This window comes from Vespula vulgaris, chromosome 19 (genome assembly GCF_905475345.1).
Source record: "Vespula vulgaris chromosome 19, iyVesVulg1.1, whole genome shotgun sequence".
Taxonomy (NCBI): Eukaryota; Metazoa; Arthropoda; class Insecta; order Hymenoptera; family Vespidae; genus Vespula; species Vespula vulgaris.
The window spans coordinates 3,532,416-3,556,148 of NC_066604.1; the positions used below are offsets into that span (position 1 = coordinate 3,532,416).

General features: G+C 39.7%; 1 long non-coding RNA gene across 2 annotated transcripts; it reads right to left on the bottom strand.

The window, feature by feature from the left end:
* Positions 1-3,496: 3,496 nt before the first annotated feature.
* On the bottom strand, positions 3,497-7,091 carry LOC127070690 (uncharacterized). 2 transcript variants are annotated; one of them, XR_007784605.1, is made up of 3 exons: positions 5,396-7,091; positions 4,386-5,053; positions 3,497-4,297 (listed from the first exon to the last, which is right to left on the bottom strand). It is a non-coding gene; the product is annotated as an uncharacterized LOC127070690 (long non-coding RNA). The 2 variants fall into 2 exon arrangements; XR_007784604.1 differs by having other exon boundaries at positions 4,381-5,053.
* Between the last annotated feature and the right edge of the window lie 16,642 nt (positions 7,092-23,733).

Sequence of the window (23,733 nt, forward strand, 5' to 3'; positions counted from 1 at the left end):
GGTACTTCAATTCTGTGAAAACGAACGAAAGAGAGAAACGAATGAGAGCGACAAGGACGGAAAAGCTAACAGAGAGGAAGAGAGAGAGAGAGAGAGAGAGAGAGAGAGAGAGAGAGAGAGAGAGAGAGAGATAAATAATTGCAGAATTAACGTGATCGACACACATTACGAATTTGTTGCCAAAATTCTAATTTGCACGTTTCGCAGTTTGTCCAATGACGTAAAAAATTAACAGCAAAAATTCTCTTTTGTAAGTTTTTATTGGTATTAAAAAGCTTAGATAGTAAAAGTCTATAAGACAAAAAATTGAAAATTATACAGTTGATAAAAGTTGTTTGTTGCTGAAAAATCTTCTACCAAAAATTCTTTAAGATACGATCATCTTAGTCATTTGAAGGTGGTAAGAAACAATTTCAATCTTTTTATAACAGAAGATAAAGGAACTAAAAATCATTTAAATCAATGCAGTAAGTTGAAACAATGTTGTGAGAAATTCTGAGAGCAACTGGAAAATGATCTAACTTTAGACATTTAATTACCCTTACTATTTTAATTACCGATTATTATACCTTATCATTGTTATCTGATAAAAAAACCTTTCACAATAAACCTTAATTTTTTGTTGTTGTAATCAACCATATATTACAAAATAAGAGTTTATTGTTAGGTGATTGCCTAATTAGAGAATCATATTACCCGTATATAGGGAACACGACTGGTACAAAATATAGAAGAATCCATTTATTTTCGCGTTTTAATCGGAATAAAAGAAAAATGGAGAAACGAAGTTGGTCGACGTATAGAGATATCGAGAGATCGAATCGAAAAATCAGAGCTTTTACGAGAGAGGGGGAGAGAGAAGGAGAGAGAGAGAGAGAGAGAGAGAGAGGCAGGGAGGAAGGAGATAGAGAGATAGATAGATAGATAGTTCGTGTATCGGAGGCGAGAGCGGTATTAATTAGCCATATCCGATATCCATTTTATTTCGTTCGCGATGAGTTCGGCGATCGTTGCGCACATGTCTCAAAATAAACGGTTGTCAATCAAGCGGTCGAGGGAGATGTTACCGCGCGTGGGTGGAACGCGAAGTGACCGTGCGGCTGAGTGAACGAGTGTGAGAGAGAAAGAGAGAGAGAGGGAGAGAAAGAGAGAGAGAGAGAGAGATAGATGGATAGAGAGATACAGAGATAGAGATAGAGAGAGAATTCCGAGGGAAATACCGTCGACGCGTGACGAACGATCGTATCTCGTCGCGGATTACGCGCACCATCCGTTTCGATAAAACTATATTGATTCGTTATCGGTGTTCGTTCTTTTCGCAGCTCAACCCTTTCGTTATTATCCGAAAAAGCGATTAGTTTATTGACTCGATACTTTGATCGATCCATCGACTACGATATAGGCTAATTTTGATGATGAGATATGACCGTGAATTTCAAATAGAGTTATCATCATTTTTGGGTATAAGTATAGTAATTGTGGTTGCGACACGATGGAACAAGATAGACCAGTTCAGTCCGTTCTACTTGTTATCGTTGCCAATCGAAGAAGATTTATCGCGAGCAAATGGCACTGATATCTCCCATAAAAAGACGTCGACGTGTACTTACGTACGACGACTTTGCCAGAGACCACCATGAAAGAAAATAGACGAGGGAGAGAAAGAGAGAGACAAATATATATATATATATATATATATATATATATATATATATATATATAAAAGAATAAACTCGACAAGAGGCATACTTTTTTAAGAAACCACTCTCACGAGACACATCTTGGTCGTAGAAGCGTGGCCACCGGAAGTTGTCGTTACCTAGCCAAGAAAGAAAGACAGAGACAGACAACAAGCATGACGATAAAGAAGGCAAAGAAAATGGCTAGGAGAAAGAGAGAGAGAGAGAGACAGAGAGAAAGAGAGAGAGAGAGAAAGAGAGAGAGAGAGAGAGAGAGAGAGAGAGGACTAGAAAGATGATAGAAGGACGGACGAAGCTAAAGCCTATGCCGCTTTTAAATATAGTCGGCTGGCCGGTTATACTTGTATATGTATACATCTATGTGTTCGTCCACGTGGAGTAAGCATATATGCGTACACATTGCTACGTTATCAAAGGATTGGAAGGCAGGCGAAGCGCCTCTGCATGAAATTTTGCGTGCATTATAAATGAACGCAGCCTTGCAGGTGGGGGACATGAAGGAGGAGGAGGAAAAAGGATGGAAGAGAAGGAGGAAGGGGAGGAGGAGGCGGAGGAGGAGGAGGAGGAGAGAATATAGAGGCAGAGGGAGAGAGAGAGAAAGATGGGAAAGGGCTGCGTACGAAGGAGCAAGTGTGTGAGTAAGAGAGAAAGGGACAGAGCGAAGTCAGAGCAACGTAGTTGGGTTAGGTTGGGCCTGAAAGCGTTGGTTGGTCGGACGTGGCTCTAACCTACCGTAACGCTATAAAAATAACGGGCGACTTCTGTCCCCCTTCTTCTTCTCTCTTGCCTCGTCGTCGATCATCTCGTCTTCGTCTCTCTCGTCTACGTTCCACTCTCTCTCTCTCTCTCTCTCTCTCTCTCTTCATCTTCTTTGCACTAACATACTACTACTACTGCTCCTGCTGCTCCTGCTGCTGCTCCTGCTATTGCTTTTTCTCTTCAATGCATAGTACTTACCGAAGAAGAGAGAGAGAAAGAAAGAAAGAAAGAGAGAGAGAGAACATGTGCGTGCAGAGCATGTGTTACGCGAGAGGGACCCGTTCGTACATTGCCGAGTGTGTTTGCGTCGACACAAAAATGCCTTGGCACGATCTTCCTTCTCATAGGGCCCCTCGAGGAACCCTACCTTACCTACCTACTAGGTATGTACTATGTTTGATCTTCATCGACAATACTATTTCTATTGGGTTAAGATTGACTTCATTTCTTTGATATCTATCTTTGATTGTATTCTTTGATTTATCAGGTTGATTTTGAGTTGAAAAATTGTTCAGGTTTAGATTGAACTGCAACTGGTACATCGCTGATAAAATTTTATTTTTATACTTTTATTGACCTTTCTGTACGTAGGTGTAGAACGTGTGTATACATACATACATACATATATATATACACATGTATATATACATATATGTATATCTATACATATATATATTCAAAAGGAGAAAAAAATAATACGAGTGCGCCAAGCTTTCGTCACGAATGCTCCAAGACGCACCAATTAAAAAACTCGACTTAGGCCTGACTTTAGATGACGTTATTAGGAGGAGGAGCCTCCTTTAGACTGTGATCCCTATTGGCCAACACGTTTTGAAGGTGGAGACCTGGGCAAAAGCCCGCTGTGGTTTCGAGGAATAGGTATCAACCATAGGGAGCTAAGTTCACTCTAAAGAATTCATTAATTGATCGTTTGTATTCATCATTTTCGGAATTTTGATTATCTTTATGGGATCGCTTGTGGGGTAACTTTGAGAGAGATGAACGTAAATTCAGAAAAGAGTTATATTTTAGATCTTTGCGATTTATAATTCCAGACAGTTTTCTCTTTTAATTATCTGCTTATTAATTATGGGACAATAACTCTTAGCTTTCATTTTCTAAATTTTAATCTTGATAGGTTTGTTACATCAAACTATTTTATTGTTCTTACGTAGCGCAGTCATTTCATCGGATCAACAATCAATCAATAGTTTTATGTCGTTGTTGGAAGAAGAAACTTTAGATCTTTCAGTGATCATTTATGTCCGATTTGTTTTTTTTTTATCTGAAATTAATGCGTTCTTTGGGTATCAAAATTTTAGCTATTTTTTATTAATGCAATTAGAAATTTCCTTCGTATTTTTGTGAAAACTTTGAAATTCCTTTCGTTGAAAAAGTAAACTTTTTTGATAGGCTTAATATTCTAATAGAAAGAGAAAATGCAATGCGCAAGGAACGTTTAAGAGTGTAAGAGACATCGCGTCGGAAAAGATAGTTCGAGCCACGCCTTCTCTCGTTTTCGAGGCATCATGCGAATTTCAATGAAACTCGTACGTAAGTCTGCGATCCTACGAGCACGTTACTCCCTTCGTCTTTCGAAGATCGGCCTTCGCGGAATACCGCGGAGTAGCTTGGGCCATGATGTGCTTCTTCTTCTTCTTCTTCTTCTTCTTCTATACGTCCTCCTTGCCCCTTCGCATTTCCTGTCGGCTCTTCTCTTCGTCTCTCGGACTCGATACCAACCGGCATTGTACGACGAGAGCCTGTCTTGCTCCTTTCTCTCTCTCTCCCCTCTCTCTTTCCCTCCCTCTCTCTTGCTTTCTCCATTATGCTAGAAGCTGTAGACAAGGAGAGAAGTCAGTGGAACAGGTGCCAACCGGTTCGAGAAAGTTTCCACCAATAAGCTGCGTTAGGCCCTTACCGTACCGAGTAGAGTACTTCGAAAGACAGGTGGCACGACCCCGTGCGTTATGTCCTTTTACATGCTTTTCAAACTTCAACTCTTTTCCTGCGTTTAATACGGCGTTATTAATTCGATTAGTTTTCTCTGTCTGGGGAAATATTCAAGTCTTTGGTTTTGTATTTATCTTTTCTGATATAATTCATCGAATTGATTGATTATTATTAATCGATTATTTCTCAAACAGTTTTATAGTTTATCTGTTGATTATAGAGTTCTTAGAAAATTATAAAGTCATAGTCGGGATAATTGATAATATATTGAATGTTTATAGCTGGTATTTAATCGATTAAATACAATCAACTGAATATTCTTCTTAACGCTTTACCTGGAGTAGAAACTCAATTGATAAGCTAATATCTTTAATTAATTCATAAACGTAGTTCATTGACAAAACAATTCGTCTCAAACTAAAAAAGCTACCATCCATCATACATCTCCCATAGATTAACGGAGACACCTCAAACTCGAAGCACAAAGCTAGACACGATCTCCGTGTCCACTAGACCTGACCTTATTCCCACCTCCTCCTTATCCATCAGGTCAACTCCTTCATCGTCGTCACTGTCGTCGGCAACGATGACATCGAGAGCTCGTCTAACCATGAAAAGCGTTGCACACGTGGTTCGCCTTCCTGCAAAAGGCAAGAAAGTTAAAAAGAAAGAAAAAGAGAGAAAGAGAGAGGGAGAGAAAAGAAAAGAGAAAGAAGTATAGAAAGAGAGGAAGAGAGAGAAAGAGAAAGATATAGACGAAGCGAGGAGTGGCAGGCTCGGTTGGCAGGGTTGGTTGGCAGGGTTGGTTGGCAGAATGGCTCGCAGGCAGTCTGTAGTACGGTAAGGCACGGAACGAAGCAGTGCAGAGCGGAAGGAAGAGGCACGGGGGCTCGTACACGCCCCCTATGCGTCGTCGGGATTGGGGGTGGTTGCAGAGCAGTAGCGGTAACGGTAGCGGCAGCCTAAAGGGTAGGTATACGCACTGCGAGTTACGTTGGGGTAGGCCTATGCTTGGCCTGCGTGGGCGTGGGTGGCTCCACCCCGTCGAGGATCATCCTTCTGGGGGGATGAAAGAAAGCAAGCTAGCTAGCTAGCTAGGTAGCTAGCAAACGCGCGACCGACCGACCGACCGACCGAGCACTCGCCCGACCGAGAGAGACGAAACGAGTAACGAGAGAAGAAAAGAGACAGCAAAACTGTTCTCTATCTTTCTCTCTCAGTCTTTCTGGCGTGCCATGCGGAGGCAGCGCCGATCGAGGCGACTCTACGAGAGTCTCCCAACGTCTGCATCAACTTGTGTCTTGGTATATACACGTATCTGCCTATATACGTATACGTATATTTTCTCTCGCATTCTCTCTCGTACGCACTTACCCATGGCGGCCGACTATGCCGGGCCTTCCACCCTCGTTTCCGGATTTTTCCTTCGGCCGAGTCATCAACCCTTGCGAACGACCTGCGGTCATCCACCTGGTCGACACTCGGTCTACCTCGAAACTTGAAACCCACTGCAGCAGCAGTAGCATCGATGCTGACGGCACCAGCCAAAGACCTCGTTTCTTTTCAATGACGACGGATATACGGAGAAACGAAGGAGTCTGTGGTCTTCATCGCTGCCAATTAACAGTGCAAAGAGAAAGAGATGGAGACGTTCGACGTGCTTATCAATAGAGATATGTATGTCCGACCGAACATTCAAAGACTTCAGTAATTAGGATAATGCTTCGGATTATTAGACTTTGAGGTTTCCTTTTTATCGCTATTTTTATATATTCTACAATATTTCTGTCATATTTTAGTTTTCGATTATCAAAGAATTTATTGAATACGTCCGTCATTTCCCTTTTTCTTGAATCTGTACTTATCTCTTTCGCTCTTTTTCTTTTTATTAAATATCATTGGCTTTCGATCCTAAAATCTGAAATATCTCCATCATTCTAGTTTTCAATTATAAAAAAATTTATCGAATATGTCTGTCATTCCTCTCCTCTTTGAATCTACATTTTTCAATAATTCGATCTATTCCGTCAATGACTTTATCCAGAGACAAGGAGAGTTCATACTATACGCCGAGACGTTCATCTCTCTACGTTCCCTCGATACATCGTTACGTTTCATTTGCGGTGTCATGGATGTTTATCGTGCCTTCCGGTGACGATTTCTAGAAGAGAAAGAGAGAGAGAGAGAGAGAGAGGAAGAAGAGTTGCTTTGAGAAGAGACCGACATATTCGAGATCCGTCTCCAAAGAGTCACACGATATAAACATAAGTACGAACCACCCAAGGGGATATATAAGCGAGTTATTCTATAAATGTTTATTCCTCGAGCAATAAAAAGTCTCTTGGAACGAGCCAATGAGGAACGATTTAAATTCGCAATCTCTCATCGTAGATATTTCTTAGAAGATGCATGTATTCATCTCGTATGAATTAAGTCCAAATGAAATGAACATTTCAAAAATTGATATGCATCTAAGAAACATTTGATAATGAGTTAGAGTCTGTGGATATGGTAACTCTTTTCTATTCAATTTTTAGGCAAATTAATATTCAAAATGATTTCTCACAAGTGGTGTCGGATTTAGGATACGTTCGACGCAACAAATTCTATAAGAAAACCTACATTCACAAAAACAACCAAAGGTTTCAACTTAGTAAGTTATTAAAAAAAAAAAAAAAGGAAAAAGAAAGAAACTATAGATAGTATTAAAATTTATTTATAAACTTCGCGTTAACACGCTTATAATTCTTACCATAAGAAAAAGTTTGGTAAAAAAAAAGAAAAGGAGAAAAAAACGTTAAAGGAGGCGTGTTAAATCGTCATCATCTTTATCGGAACGTCTCGACGACGAAACCTTCTTATTTTCTGTCTCTCTCCTTCTCTTAAGACCTTAGGTACAGCATTACGAAGAAAATCTGGGCGGCGAAGTGGAGAATGGAAGAGGTAGAGAAGAAAGAGGAGACCGGGCGAGCAGCCAAGCAAGTAAATTCACGAGACGGTGTGGGCCGGGCCCTTGGTTGGCCTTGTTGGTACCCTTGGATTTCGGTCGGTGTCCTTGGCACTGATGGCGGCCACTCGGTCCACGACCACTTTATTCCTTGCGTCGTCCATCGCGATGCATTCTACTTCTCCCTTTATCCAACTCACTACTGCATCTTCTTTCTCTCTTATTTATTTATTCTTTTGGGCCGGCGGCCGCTCTTTGTCCCTCGACGCGTCGGCTGGTTGGCTGTTCGCTTGGTTGGACGTTGAACGTTGCTCCTTCGAATACTTCTGCTTAGGGTATACTGACCTACCACGACTGCCATGAGAAAGAGGGAGAGAGAGAGAGAGAGAGAGAGAGAGACGGAGAGAGGGAGAGAGACAGAGACAGAGAGAGAGAGGTAGAATGATAGGTACAACGTATAAGAGAGAGAGAGAGAAAGAGAGAGAGAGAGAGGGAGAGAGGGAGAGAGAGGAAGGGAAGGAGGGAACGTACCTGGCAGGTAGGTACACACCTCACTTCGGCGGGCCAGCAAACTTCGGGTACAGTCACGTTCAACAATCCCCAAGATTCGAACTTCCTTTGAGATCGTGAAAGATCCTCGCCAGTTTTTCTTAAACTTCAAATTCGATTAGTTATTGTATATCGTAGAAATCAATCTGTAGGATTGGATTTATCGAAGCGTTCAAAGGACTTTTCTTTGAAATAAAATAATGCCTCTTATTATGGTGTCGGTTTGGTATCGTTATGGATGCTAGTTTCTGTCGAACTTAATACTCGGTTAATCATTGCATGTAATTATTAATTACAATAAATCTCCAGAATCTGATTCGATTGAACTGTTCAAAAAGTTATTATTTTTCCGTAAGTAATTTTATCTAACGAACGATATTTTATCTAGCAACGCATCGGAATGTGTATTCTTTCTTCTTTTTTTAATTCTTTTTAATTTTTTAATTTGTTAATCTTTTTTTAGATGAAACGTTTTAGTCTCTCTCTTGCTGCAGCGATGTTTTCGTACATGTAATCGAAAACTATAAGATTGCTTTTGATAGTAGAAAAGACACGAATATCTTGTAAGTTCGATAAGAAACATTTTCCTTTCCTTCTCTTAAACGACCCATAAAATACATGAATACGCGTACTTTGGGGGAATGATGTATCTTGTATAAATATGCGGATATTTTATTGCTATCATTTACATGCATGTACATCGAACAAGGTACCGTTGGCCGACTTCAACTACACAGACATTTTCGTTGACGAAACGACGTCGTTAATACGTTCTTCTCTGACATCTTCTCCAGTCGAATTTTATCAACGAGATGTGGAATCCTGTGGTTTCTACTTTCAACAAGATTTCATATCTTTTTGCTGTGGGACGATTTCTCTCTTGAAAGTTGTATACTTCCGATCGAAAAGATTAAATTCTCTATCTTCTTATTTTGTCTCTTTAAATCTCTTTCTAGACTCGCGAAATATTTGGCGAAAAAGTGTGAATTAATTTATATCAAATATAGCTGTCTATATTTTTTATCATTTGCTTTTGTAGCTCGACAAAAAAATATTTTTCATATTTAAATTATTTCATGATCTACTCTAATGAAATAATCATATAATTCTGGGGATAAATGTGAATAATTAACGCATACTTGGGCATGGACATTTATTTAAAATTTCTATCGCGTCTCTTTTGTCCATTTGTTGAGATTAAAACATGTATAAAGAAATTGTATGTAAAAAGATAAACGTAAAAATTGTCGCCATGGTAAAAGAATTTAATCACGTTTATCGATTATGTATCTATTATTATTAACAATGTGTTACATTACGGTTATAAGTAATAATTAATATAAAAATGATAGAGAATATGATTTATGGATTGATGTTTAACGTTTAGTACGAGCTCGTCCATGTGTGCGAAGCGAAGACGACGCAGCTCGTTAAAATAGTCTCTCGACGAGCCGTCGAATCGCGTTCCGAGCTTTCCTTTCGAGATTACAGCGTAGTGTCGCTCGTTTCCGGCGCGTCTAGCGTTCTCCGACTTCTACTTCTTCCACCCAGTCGAACTTGTAATTTCCTCCGATCGTTCGAGCTGCTAGTCGAGCCGACGATCGCTCACGGCACACGCGTGTACGCTCGGCTGCGTGAGTCGTGCGATCATGCGTATCCATCTTGCGAAAGCGAGTTCTCTTTTCAACGGTTTTATCTAAAACATTTTTTTCAATCTTATTTTCAGATCAATCAGACATTAGCTCGAATATTCTTTTTTTTAATCTTTCTTTAGGAATCTCGATTTAAGAATAATCGATTCTAATGACTGTATCTAATGATTTCTATCCCTATAACTCCGAGATATAATAATATCTTTCTTTCAAAGAGTTCAAAAAATTTGATAAATATGCAGGAATATAAATAAAATTACTACTTAAATAATACAAAGATGTGAGATTGATACGAGAAAGATATGAGAAATTTTCTCGAATAATTCATGTTCGAGAACCTAGAAACATCGAGTCGATGTAATCTTTTGATAAAAAAATAACAAATACTCTTAGAGATCGTTCGTGCAAAAGGTGTATGGCCTCGGTCATTGTCAAACGAATCTGCGTGTAGCAGCTTCGCTAAAAATGTTATTAGAGTGGTGTAGATAACACGCACGGATACGAACCTCGCAGAATCAAGAACCAAAACGCACGCGAAATCCGTCGGCCGTGACGCCAGTCCATGACACCGTCGAACTGTGTTCGTTTGTGAATCGAGAAATGGAATTTAATGGCATAAGATGGAACTCATTTTAATACAATTTTATTTCTTCTGATCTACAAAAATCAACGTAAATAACAAATTGAAAAATTGTGAATGAATTTGAAAAGAATTATTAAATTTGTAATTTGACATTAATTCTTTAAATTACTATTCCATTAGATATTTGTTACGTATCCCTTTTAGGAGAAAGAATCGTGTCACTTGAAAAGAATCGTTTCACACTCGGCTAACCTTCGAAGTGTTAATTAAAAAACGCGTGTTAAATTGATTATCGAACCTTTCGAGACTACGCTCGAGATCGTGAAATCGTTTATCTCGACGACGACGTTCCTTCGATTCGTGCCACGTGTTCTCTTGTACACACGATTTATATCGTTATGCAATACTTTGGCGTCGGCCCAAATTCCAAGATCGCAACGTAAAACTTCTTCGAGAGAAATCACACGCACCCTTCGTGCATGTCGAGACGATAAAATCGCTTTGCCTTGAATTTCCTCTCTCTCTCTCTCTCTCTCTCTCTCTCTCTCTCTCTCTCGCTCTCGCTCTCGCTCTCGCTCTCTCTCTCTCTCTCTCTCGCTCTCTCTCTCCTTCTCTTTCTCGCTTCCATTAAGACGTGTAGCTACAAATTATTTACTCGGCTGTTTCAACGAGATACACGTAAGTACCTACCAATTCGATGTAAATTATACGAGATCTATGAATCATGCGCTTTTTAATTTATTTTGTCTTGAACATTCCAGTTTTCATATTTCATATTTCATACACCTACTATTATATCGCAACGAAAAAATCAGGGAAAAGTACGTAAACGTAATTAAAAATATCGATTCTCGAAAATGAATTGATCGTTCGTTTCTCTTACCCCTCGCTCTACCTGTCCTATTCTCCTTTTCTTTCATATTAGAAAAAAGAAAAATCTGCCAAAAAACATGTAGCTCTTTGTGACACATAGCTTTCGACGTAAAGTGCAACAATGCTGAAAGCTTGGAGCTCTCTGATGTAGCCTTGTTGTTGTGTTCGTACGGCTGACTGCTTTTAAAAATGGATTTTTCGTCTTTTGTACCTTTCCAGCTTTAGCCTTTCGCTTCGCGCGAAACCACGTTTTTTGAAGTATCTCGAAAATCGTGCTGCGCGACGAGCCAGGGAGTGTTTCATTTCAATTATGCGCTCTGAGATCTCTTTGATGCACGCTCGTGAGCGTTGTTCGCGTTTTTTGGCTACTAGCGTCGATTGAAGCGAGCACTTTGGAAATAGAACATTTTGGTCTTTTTTTTCCTGCAATTTTGCTGTTTGTTCACGTAGGATGCAGTTGATTCATCGGTTTTCTTACAGTTCGTCTAATAATTTTGATGGAAATAAAAAAGGGAGTTGATATTTTCAAAATTTCACATTCAAAAATTTCAAGATTTATCTTCATATTTTCTAAATTAATGTGAATTTTTTATATAGATAAAAAATATTGATCAAAATTTCGAAATTATACGAGTGGATCTACTACATTTATTAATTAACCCAATAAACCTGTCTTTTTAAGAAACTACTTCAATTAGTATTAAACTAGATAGTAGTACGTTTATAAAAAAAGGAACACGCACACCAGATAAGAGAGAAGTCGGGAAGATACGAAAAGATGGGTAAGGGTCTTCCAAGAAAGTTATTTTTAAACCGAAGCGATGTTTCTCCAGGCCATCCACCGGCTCTTGGTCATGGTCCCTCGCGAATCAAGCGGCACGTCATGGCTGAAAGAGGGGCGACGGGGGAAGGGAAGAGGAGTCGGTCCGAGTCGTACGTGCACCTCGATTACGGAGGTTAGGGGAGTTAGGAGGGACGAGAAAGATGAGGAGGAGAAGAAGAAGAAGAAGAAGAAGCAGAAGAAGAAGAAGAAGAAGAAGAAGAGTATTGCGGGACGAAGGAAACGAGAAGAAAGAGGAGGAGGTGGAGGAGAGAAAGGGAAGAGAGGGGAAACGGAGGAAGAAGAGAAGAAGGGGGTGCGGCAGCTGTGGCTATGTGGAAGGGAAGGGAAGGAAAGAGGAGGGGAGGTGGGGCAAAACCGAGCGCGCAAAACCGAGCGCACAAACCGAGGGCAAAACCGTGCGCAAGTTGCGGCAGGTTCGGTTCGGCAAGTCGGCTTTCGTTGGCAATCGCGTTCGTTCGGCGCGCGAAGGTCGGGATCAATGGCCGTAGGACCGTCCTGGTAGTGAGGGGGACAAAGGGAGGGGGTAACGTTCTCGGGAGGGCCCGCCGGGGCCTCGCCGGGGCCTTCTTGTGGTGGGGCACTGGAGCCTCAACTTGGGTACCAAAAGAGGAGAAATTGAGTTGCCGCTCTTTGCTATATCCCTTCTCTCTTTCTCTTTCTCTTTCTCTTTCTCTTTTTAGTTCTTCTGTATGTAAGTACTTACTTACTCTCTTCCTCTACTTTGCGAGAGGAAAGACGAAGGACGGCGAAGATACACGAGGGAGGGAGTTCGTTGCTCTCCAAGGTTCCGACGGCGACATTTTTTTTGTTGTTGTTGTTTCGTATCGTGCCGATGATAATGTTTAATTGATCATTTTGGGCTAGATATGCTTAAGGTGAAGGTATGCTAAAGGTGGTTTTATATCGTGTCGATGTTAATATTCGTTTAGTGATTTTTAACGTGGCTTAGATTAGATATAATTTTATTACGCATAATTTTTTCTTTAGCAACAATTTCGTTTAATAATTTGGGTAAGAGTAATATTAATTTTGCAAATGTTTTTCACATGGTTTGATATCTTTCACTTAGGTATAATTAGATCAGGCTACGAGAGAGAGAAAGATTTTTTTCTTTTGATATATGACAATGACGTTTAGTGATTAAAAATTCTAATTAATGTTTACAAATTTTCGTTCATCTTCAAACTTGTAATTTTGAGTACGGATGGATGTATAAACGAGGGCCCACCATCGCGATGGGAATGCCAGTCCCAAAAAACGTCCAATACCACAACGATCCTTCTCCTTCTTCTAAACAGAAAACTAGATGCTCCTCCTCTTTTACTATCTCAAGACTCCTCGTTCTATACCTGTTCTGAAAGACCTCCTGCATCTTCTATCGTCCTAGTATCGTTTCTATTTCTGCTTCCATTACTGTCATTTTCTTTAACGTTCTATCGAACGTAGGTACTTACCTATATCTACTTACTTTTCATGGTTCGATGCATCTTGGTATTACGAAGAGACTCCGCTTGTCCTCTAATCATCCGTATACTCTATCTCTCTTAAAGCCGTGTCGATATTACCTCTTATCTATGACTCGTTACGATGCGTTACTTTCGCGCCTATCCTTCCGTGACTATGATTTAGAATCATAGTCTCATCAAGTACTTACTAGTAGCCAAATGAATTTGCATAATAATCGTTTATCAACAAACATTGTTCTACTCTTACGTGTATTCTCTAACGATCGCGAAAAGTGTAAAAAAGAAATAAACAAAGCAGAAAGAAAAAAGAGAAAACTCGTCAAAAACGAACGCAACAAATTTAACCGACCGAATAAGAAGAAATCTACCCCATGAATCGCGAATACAACGAATAAAATTCGCGACAACTAAATAAATCGAACGGAAAAGTGGGATAAATACGTATAACGAGCCTTTGCGTGTTCAGGGCCAAACGAATTTCAAGTCGTACCTACGTAGAAAAGGGGGTGCGTAGGCCGAAACGTTGTCGTAGAGGGGAGAAGAGAAAAAGAAATAAGGAGAGGGAGAAGAGTAGAGAGGAGAAGGCTACCAACAGTGGTATAGGTCGGGTAGGCTCCGGTAGAGGAGAGAGAAGGGATGGAAGGCGACGCGGTGCGCTGACCTACCCTAAATTCCGGTCGGTCCTCCCTTCTCCTTTGCTTCTCGGCCACCTTCCCCCTCCCTACTCCTCTTTCTTCTTCTCCACCTCTTCCTCCTCCTTTTCCTCTTGCCACGGCATCCCCACTTTCCTCTGTGGCCGTAGGCCTACTTCGTTTCTCTCTCTCTCTCTCACTCTTTCTCTTTCTCTCTCTTATTCTTTCTCCCTTTCTCTGGTTTTCTCTCTCTGTTTTTCCCTCTCTCTCTCTTTCTCTCTCCTCCTCGCTCTCTCTCTCTCTCTCTTTCTCTTTCTCTCTCTCAAACCCGCGTCAAGAGAGCTCGTTTATTCCACGGAACACGCATTGTGTACGGGTCCTTGCCTTCTCACGCTCCTGCTCTTTCGTACGCGAAATCCTCTGCCCTCTCCTTCGCTCTCTTCCTTCTTTTCACTTTATTCTCTCTTTCTCCCTCTCTTTCCCTCTCTCTTTCTCTCTCTCTCTCTCTCTGGAACGTCCATCCGCGGTACCAGGTAGCTCCTACGTGCTCGTACGCGAGACCATGTCTCGTCTCGCTGAGCATCCCGAGAGGAAGGCACACCTTTCAAACTATCTTAGCGAAATTGGAGATTCTTCAGTGAAAAAATCTCCGACAGTCAGACTACTTTTATCTTGAATTTCTTTGGATATATACATATATATATTTTTTTTAATGTAGATGTATTCGACTTAAAGAATTCTCTTTTAAAATCGTTGCTTATATGGGTGTTTCTCTTTTGATCTTCAGATAATTCATCTTGGGACATTTTAATTGTACTTTTTGTTTTCCAATTTCGATAATGATTAGCAAATTTGTTGAATTAATTGTTGTTAAATATTCGAAGATAGAAAATAGAAAACATGTCGCGGAAAAGTCTATTTTAATTACATTCCTCTTTCTTTTTTTCTCTTTTTTTTGTTTCGTTTAGGACATTGCTCGTAATCCGATCGCACGACCACCAATGAGCCAACCGCATGAACGTGCATGCGTGTCGCGTGCACGAAAAAGAAAGTGAACACGTACTAGGCACCTATCGGCTTCTAGAAATCCGCAGAAAACAAAGAAATAGCAAAGACCTCGACGAGCATAATATTGAGATTACTTGGACGATGAAAAGGTACAACTTCTGATACTCTTTATATATCTCTAATCGTTTTGATCGTAATATACAAAACGTTTCAGATCATTCTAATCGTACTATAAATTTTTTAATTTCGTTGTATTTTACTCTACTTAATAATCAATTACAAAAGTTAATATAATATCGTCTTACGTGATTATGAAATATAGAAAAGAATGGTGTATTAATTTATCAAAAATAGAAATACTAATCAGTCTCTCAGATATAAAATTCATCGATACATTACATTTTTTGGCTGTATCCACTAATGGATACAGAATTTAATATTGAAGTATACTCAAAACTCCATAACAAAACAAACAATGTATTAAATTCATCAACTCCATAAATTTAAAAAAAAAATATTCAAAGTAGAAGACTGCATCGAAAGATATAGAGCGTATCAGAAAAATATCCATTTTCTGTTATTATCAGCGCCGACGAGTAATCGCGATGCAGAGGACGATGGTGGCCGTAGAAAATCACGAAAAAAAGGGGTGAATCGATCGTCCGAGGCTAGTCCATTACGCGTTATTATGCCCCAAGCCCTCTGCGCACGTTTCTCTTGGCGGTTTCCCGTCGATTGGGAACCTCCCTCCCTTCATCTCTTTCTCTCTCTCTCTCTCCCTCTCTCATTTACTCTCACTATTGGCAAACGAGAGAGGACTGAAATGGTAATCACGAAAAAAGGCAACGAATTATTTCCATCGATCCCAGTACGGGCAAGCGCACGCACAATGTTTCCGCTGTTTCTAAGTTTTATATATAGCTCCATGTATATAGCATATTTATATATATACATACATACATACGTACATACGTACATACATACATATATATATATATATATATATATATATATATATACACATAATCTGAGTACATATATTTATCTGTATACACGTATTATATTGGTTAGTCGTGTGATCTGCAGAAGCACCCCTAATCGCGGCTTACGTTCGTCAAAGGGATGCACGCATGGCTATGTGCATAATACGTGCGCGTCCTCATGCGCTCGCGCACTCTTCTATCTATCTCATTCTCTTTCTCGCTTGCTCGCTCGGTTGATTGGTCCCTCTCCGTGTACAGTGCCGTGCCGCGTTACCTTCGACGTCGTACTGACGACGACGACGACGACAACGACGACGACGACGACGACGACGTGCCGACGACGGAGCAACGACCCGCGTCGTGGATCGAAATTGCGAGGTCGAAGCGATGATCGAGTCATTTCTCTATCTTTTTTATCTCTATCGTTTGATATTAGATGGTTTATGGTTCCTTACTACCAGTTTTATGATGTATCATTTTTCTTTAGATATGACAAAAAAATTTGGTTAGAAAATACGAATGATTTTTCATGTCTTATTTCATTTTTTTCAAATAAATTTAGTTCTTAATTTATATACGAAGATCAATGTATATTTTGTATAAATTTTGTATGGAAGAACAAATAAGACATTTAGAGGGTTAACTCAGACATTTCTCTGATTTTTTTTCGTTACTGAATAAGTTCATATCCAAGGATTAGGTAATATTTACAAACTATAAATTATACATTACGTAATTATTTTCTTATGCCTATAGAGCGAGTTAACTTAGATTTCGATTAGATAATTCAATCTAATCGTTCGATTTATTTATCAAAGATTTCTCGATATGATGTAGAATCTTAGAAACTTTGAAACGGGAATTAATTACAGGTCTTATCATCAGCCTTTTTTTTCTATTTGGCATGTCATAGACCGTGTAGACAACTACGTTATATGTTGTACGAGGAATTATTAACGTTACGTTATGGAAGGTATCGCGAGCGAACTCCTTGTTTTCCTCATTTAGTATGCCCATTTTCCACGGACGAATCAGAGCTTCTGGAAACCGGAAGAAGGGAGAAAAAGAGAGAGAGAGAGGAACATAGTTGTATCATTTCCCCCACGCCAATTATCCTCCTCTAATTTCATAAATAAGAAACTACCGACGCATAACGCGATTCGCCTAGCTTCCTAAAAATTATAACTCGGCGAATCGGCGTAGCGAGAGATTTCGATTCTCACGAAACGTTCTCCTTTCTTTTTTTCTTTTTCTTTTTCTTATGTTTCCTGTTTGAGTGAATTTCAGATCTTGAGGATCTTTAAATAGTTCAAACCCTTGAAGAATTTTATTATCAATAATAATGAAATACATAAAGATAGATACGTTTCCTATCTACCACTTTTTCTACTTATATTAAGTATAAATAAAATTAGAATGAAATTGGAATAATGTTTTGAGTTATTTTTATTTTTGGCAAAAAATTAATTTTCATGACTTTCATTTAATATAAAGTACTATCGATAATAATAATAATAATAATAATACCATAGCTTTTAAATGTCCGAACATTAAATTTTTAAGTATTTTAAAAGAGAAGAGGAGAGAGAAGGGAATAAAATTGTTCCCCATAACATAAAAAAGTACGTTCGTTCGGCGTTTTACGTTTTCTTTGTCCTTCTTCTATCGAAACGATAAAATATTCCTAAGCGAGCGCGGGAAAGCCAAGCTTTTCCCCTTCGTAAAATTAACGTTCTATCACGGGACACGAGGAAACGGTCGGGAGGAGGAGGTGAAGGAGAATCGCTGACCATGACGCCTTGAAAACAGCTGCCGATTCCCTCCGACGACGATTCGGTGAGGGGGTCTTTCCTTCATGAAAATTCTCTATCAAAGAAAAGATCCTTCAGAAAATTTTTTACAAGTTTACAAACGAGAAATATTCCTTTGTGGTAAAGTGAAAAAAAAAGAACAGTAATGTCTATGATTCAATACGACAAGAGAGGTAGAAAAAGAATCATTTATATTTCTTCTGTTTTATACTCGAAACTCGAGAAGGGAACGTTGAAGTCATTTAAAAGTTGTCTGACGAGGGACAGCCATACGAGGAAAGTTCGAAGGGCTTTGTAAAAACGTTGCTGAATCAAAGGGGAAAACGATTTCGAAGGGGACGAATACGATCGATCGTCGGAGGAATCGATCGATCGAAAAGACTTTCCTTGAAATGAACAACTCTCATATATTATGGTTTGTTTCGAGGCTCATTTAATGCATTTATTTATTTCTTATTTTTTCTCTTCTTTCCCTTTGAATTTGAGGGATAATTCGGATTGGTGACTCTTCCAACGTTTTCTTAATAAATGCGAGTCTTCTTTTTACGAGGTCGTTAATGGCCACGGTTATGGCCTGTAAATTCAAAGACTCCGTTCCTTCATCAACGGCGCATAAAATAAATTCTCATTATATGTTTCTAACGCGTTCGCCGGCTTTTCTCGCGGCGGTTGCCAAGTAAAACGTTCTTGTCTTCTCTCTTTTATTTATTATTTTTTCATATTATCTGGCTTTAGTATGCTAGGGAGAATCAATTTTGTGTTTAGAAAGAAGGAAAATAACGGGTTTGCCTTGAAACGAAATTTCAAAGTTCCCGCCGATTTGAAATAGCCAACGAGAGAGAGATAGAGAGAAGGACGAGGAGAGAGTGAGAGAGAGGGAGAGAGAGAATCCAAGAGAGTCATTGATACGATCTCAACGTATCTTGGAATATATCTTTAACCGTGATAAACAAGTCGTAACGACTGACGAACGGCTTCGATAGGCGAGGTACGAACCAGAGGCGCCTCTCTAGCTCGTAAAGTCTCGATCATTGTGCAATGCAGTTACGCGCTTGCAAATGCAGGTTAAACGGCACGTCGTAACTCGATGCACCTACCTGCTTTTCGATCTTACATGGACTTGCTCACCGTCTTACTATCTTTAGTCGTTAATTAAAAAAAAATTGTTACATACTCCTTTACGAATGTACAATAGATAATTTTGCTGAAAATCAATTAATCGAAATAGCCCAATCGAATTATGCGATACTTTGGTATTGGATCGATGCGTAATTATTTGTGGAACACTCACATATGATATATCGAAAATTTTGTCCAAATTATTCAATAATATATCTTTATACGATTTAACCTACTTATTACATACACGTTATTAAATACATTCATCTCACTGATGAATTATACATCGAGCCAATAATATCGAGCTATAGATTATCGAGCTGATTAGAAAAGGCAATAATACGATCGAAATCATTGGAAGTAGGTATTATAGAAAAGTATACTCGTAAAAAGAAGACACTCTCGACTGGTTCGGTCGGTCTCTCTATCCCTTTTTGCATGCCGTCTTAAGTTTCCGTGCGTTCGTGCGTTCGCATAAGTGCGCATCGTCGATGCGTCGAGCACGCTCGGTATCGACACGGGACGAGTTAAGTCAATAACTCACCTTAGGTACGAAGTTACGACGTTATTTACGTTCCGTGAAACTCTTTCATTCATAAGACTACGTTGAATAAAAGAGGAAAACGATGTGTAATGCTTACAAAGTAAGTATTTTGAATTTTTCCTTTTTTATCTCATCGATATTATCTAGATTTTGTAATAGGAAAAACATTGATATCGAGTGTCGAGATGTTAAGTATACTTACCTATATTTATATGTATATATATATATACACGTATGTATGTACGTATGTACGTATGTATATACGTATATAGATGCGATGATCTTTATATAAGCAGGCATTAGAAAGCATTTAAATGGAGAAGACGCGAATGCCATTCGATTGAAATGAAAATTCGAACGACATCATGGAACGTTGCTCGACTATTGGCGCGCAAACGCTGAGCGAGGTCGTCGCACGATTAATAAGAAACTCGATTCGCACTCGTATACAGGGTGGTCCACTTAATTCCACTAAAATAATACTTACTTTGAAGTAGACAGAAATAACATATCATTCAATTATTTAACGAACAAGAATAATTTATTTCAAATAAAGTTAACTTTAGCTTCTCTAATCATCCATTTATTGATATAAAATATATGAATCTTTTCTTTTCACACTAACTTATCTGTAATCTTGTTTTCCAATTTCTCTATATTCTTTCTTTATACGGCGCACTTAATTAATCTATCGTTTTTTGACTTATTTCAAATATAATTGATTTAAGATTCTCTAATATACAAAGAACGATTCATTAAACTAAAACATAGCTTGATCTACAAATCAATTCTGTATCATTGAAGTTTATTAAGAAAAAACAACAAACAGCATAGATCGATAATTTATTCGATTATTCTAACAATTGATAAACATCGAATTGGATCTTCGTGATGGCTGAGAAGATGTTTCGGATGATTTTAAACAAAAAAAGAAAAACGAGAAAAAAAAGGAAAAAAAATGATAGGGACGGTAGAAAAAGATCATTAGGATCGACGTGGCGTGGCCACCTTGTATACCGGATCCCCGGGTTGGTGGCAGCGACCGTGGGCATCGAGCTTAATAACAAGACGCGTACGTACGCGGGCAACGATCGCTGCGAGCGGCTGGGAGAGGCTAGGAGGCGGTGGAGGAGGAGGAGGAGGGGGTCGAGGGCCCGGAGAGCCCATAAAGCAAGTCCCCGACCTATCCTCCTGCCTCCTCCACCATCTCCTCACCACCTCCTCTTCTCTTCTTCGTTTCTTCCTCCTCTTTATCCTTCTCTTGCTTCGGCATTCCCGCGGGCCGAAAACGCTGAGCGGAGCCAGTCTCATGGATCCAGTCCCATGGATCCAGTCCGTGAGCCACAGAACCCTCCCCACTTCCCTCTTCTCTCCGTCATTTCGTCGTCGAGCCGTTCGCCAGCTTTAGCTGCCTTCCATTCCATCCTCTTCTTCTCCCTCCTCCTCCTCCTCCTCCTCCTCTTTTGCTTCTTCTTCTTCTCCTTATTTTACTTGTGCCACGTTCGTTTCTATGCCATGCATTAACATGTAACTTTTTCTTCAAAAATGTATAGTTTCGTTTTTACGATTGTTAGGTTTAGAGTAAGTTATGAATCTTTTTTAAATTCGGTGTTAAATTACTTCTAACATATCGTCAATGACAATGTATCACTTTTTCTTTTTTTATGTAGATCGATTTTGTCAGTCGCCGATCGTTTCTATACGATCATAATTCCAATGAATTCGATTTCCCGTTAAATTTAATGAAAACATCGAAATGTCAAACGGAAGGATACATAAAATACAAGAAAGACGATATCGAAGGAGAAACGATCGAATTCTTAGAGGACTTTTGGCAGGCAGTGTACGAACACGTGAGGAGAAGAGAAGAGAAGAGAAGAGAAGAGAAGAGAAGAGAAGAGAAGAGAGTGGAGAGGAGAGAGTGAAAGAAGTAGAGGGGAGAGAGAGGAGATGAAGAAAAAGGAAAAGAAAAAGACGAGACGAGGCGCACCGTCGGCGTTCGTTGGTTGGGTGAGGTCAGTGGCGAGCATTCGCGAGTTGGACCGGGCCTTCGTTTCCTTTCCTCGCGTACATATAGCCACACGGGCCCACATGTATACGCACACGTATATTATAGAAATGCAACGTGCATAGGTACACGTTCTTCCGTAGCTTCGTTTTCGTTCGAAAGGTGTGGTTGTAAGGCAGGCGTACGCGCTGAACATGATGTACGTCTCTTTGTAGGTAACCATAGTGTATGTATGTGTGTACGTGCGTGTTTTTGTGCGAGTGGTGCGTCCGCTCGCGACACACGCTGCCGGTTTCGCAGTGTGTTCGCCAGGAGAGGTGCATCGCCCTCCGTCGCTGCGTCAAGGCCAGCGAAAATACTCGCTCGGTTCGTTCTCCCCTCTCTCCCTTTCTCCCTCTCCTAGTCTTTCTCTCTCTTACTCTCTCTATCTCTCTCCTCTCTCTCTCTTTCTCTCTCTCTCTCTCTCTCTCTCTCTGCACTCTGCCTTGGTACTCTTGGTCAGTGCAGCAACCGCCGAAAGGCTCCCTCTCTTCTCTTCTCTCTTCTCCTCGCCGCTCCTTACTTCCTCCCTGTTGCTCTTTCCTTTGCCTCGTTCTGCTATTAGGTTCAACGATGCTGGAATTTTCGTCTTTGCAACGCATCCACGTAATTTCGTGTATTCGCAATGAAAACTATTCGTCTTTATCGGTAAGTTCCGTCTATTTGATAGATACATACGTCATTATTTTTATACGACTATAAAATGATTTAAAAGAAAAACATAATTATTTCCGATATTGTTATCGAATAATGTCGTAAAATTGTTTGCCATGTAGTTTGTTTATAAAAAGAGAAATGTTAACTTTTTGATAGAGCTAATATCGTACAAAGCAACTGTTGTTGTCATCGACGTATGAAAAAAGTAACTTTGCGAGTCGTAGAATCGAATCGATAAGGATCAGATCGCGGGACAAAATGGAACGATGGCGCGTGCTTGTAAATTTATAACGAGCTTCCATGCGAGGCCTCGATGTTAAAATGGTTGTGGTAGTTCGTCGAAAGAGGAGAAAAAAATGGCAGGTGCTCGTACGGTTTGTAAAATTCAGCTATCGCAAGCTTCGAGCTCATTATGGTGGCGAGCTATCGGCGGAGCATCTCTACTAGCTCGGCTCCGTGTTCCTTTGGCTCTCGTGGAACAGGTGGTGTTCCCGGGAGTGGCACGAATTATTGTAGAACATCGGCTCGCGGCCAGAGTTAACGTTGAAGCGGCGATATTACGGCTCCGCCGGCAATAAGTGCGAAGTGTTTATGGGTTACGAGCGATAAACCCTATGCAAACTTAAAGCTCGCTCCTGGTATACTTATGTACGCCATAAAATATTAACTCGCAACAAACTAATTAAGTCGACGTAAACTATCGACTTGCACCAGATAAAACTCGATCTTTACAAATTACTTTCTACAATTCGTACCTTCTTTTTTCTTCTTTTTGTTTCTTTTTTTGGTTTCAATAACATCAATCATTCATATTCTTTGCAAGTAAGTGCATCAGTTTTTAAGATCAACCATATCCTGGGCAACTATGTGAGTTTTTTCTTTCAGAATTTATCTTTTGTAGTTGGATACTGTTTTAAGTGCATTTTACGAGCTTTTAGGGACTCTTGGTTCTTATTTTTAAATAAGTTTTGAGCAGAGATTGCAAGACGAAATATGGAGAATGGATAAGAATATCTCAATTTAATTTTGATTATTTTTTCATGGTCTTCAAATGTATGTATCTATCTGTGAAAAATTATCCTCATAGGGATTAACTCCTAAATCCTATTCGCAATACTCTAAACAATCTCTTTAAAAAATAATTCATTTGCATTACATTTTAAAGTCAAATCACTTTACTCAAAAGCAATCTTTTTTTTTCTTTTTTTTTTATAGAAAAAAACAAAGTCATATCCAATAAGAGATCTAAAGAAGATATAATTTATTTGCGGATCACGGAATCGCCGAGTCGGAGATAAAGTCGTTTTCCCAGGTGAAGGGAGGCGAGGGAAAACCCGTCCTCTCGAAGCGAATTTCGTGTTGGACACGCTTTGGTACCTACGTACGTATGCTTTGAGCCACTCGGAAATGGTCGTAACCTCCATTAACTCGCGTAACACCCACGCGGCAGCTTCTCGCAGTGGCAGGGAGTTCCACATATTCGAAAGTGCAAGAGGCTTCTTGCTTTCGACTCGAAGATCTCTATTATCGCTTGGCGTTTCACTGAACGAACGAGATAGAAACAGAAAGAGAGAAAGAGAAACTGAAAGAGAAAAGATACAGCGAG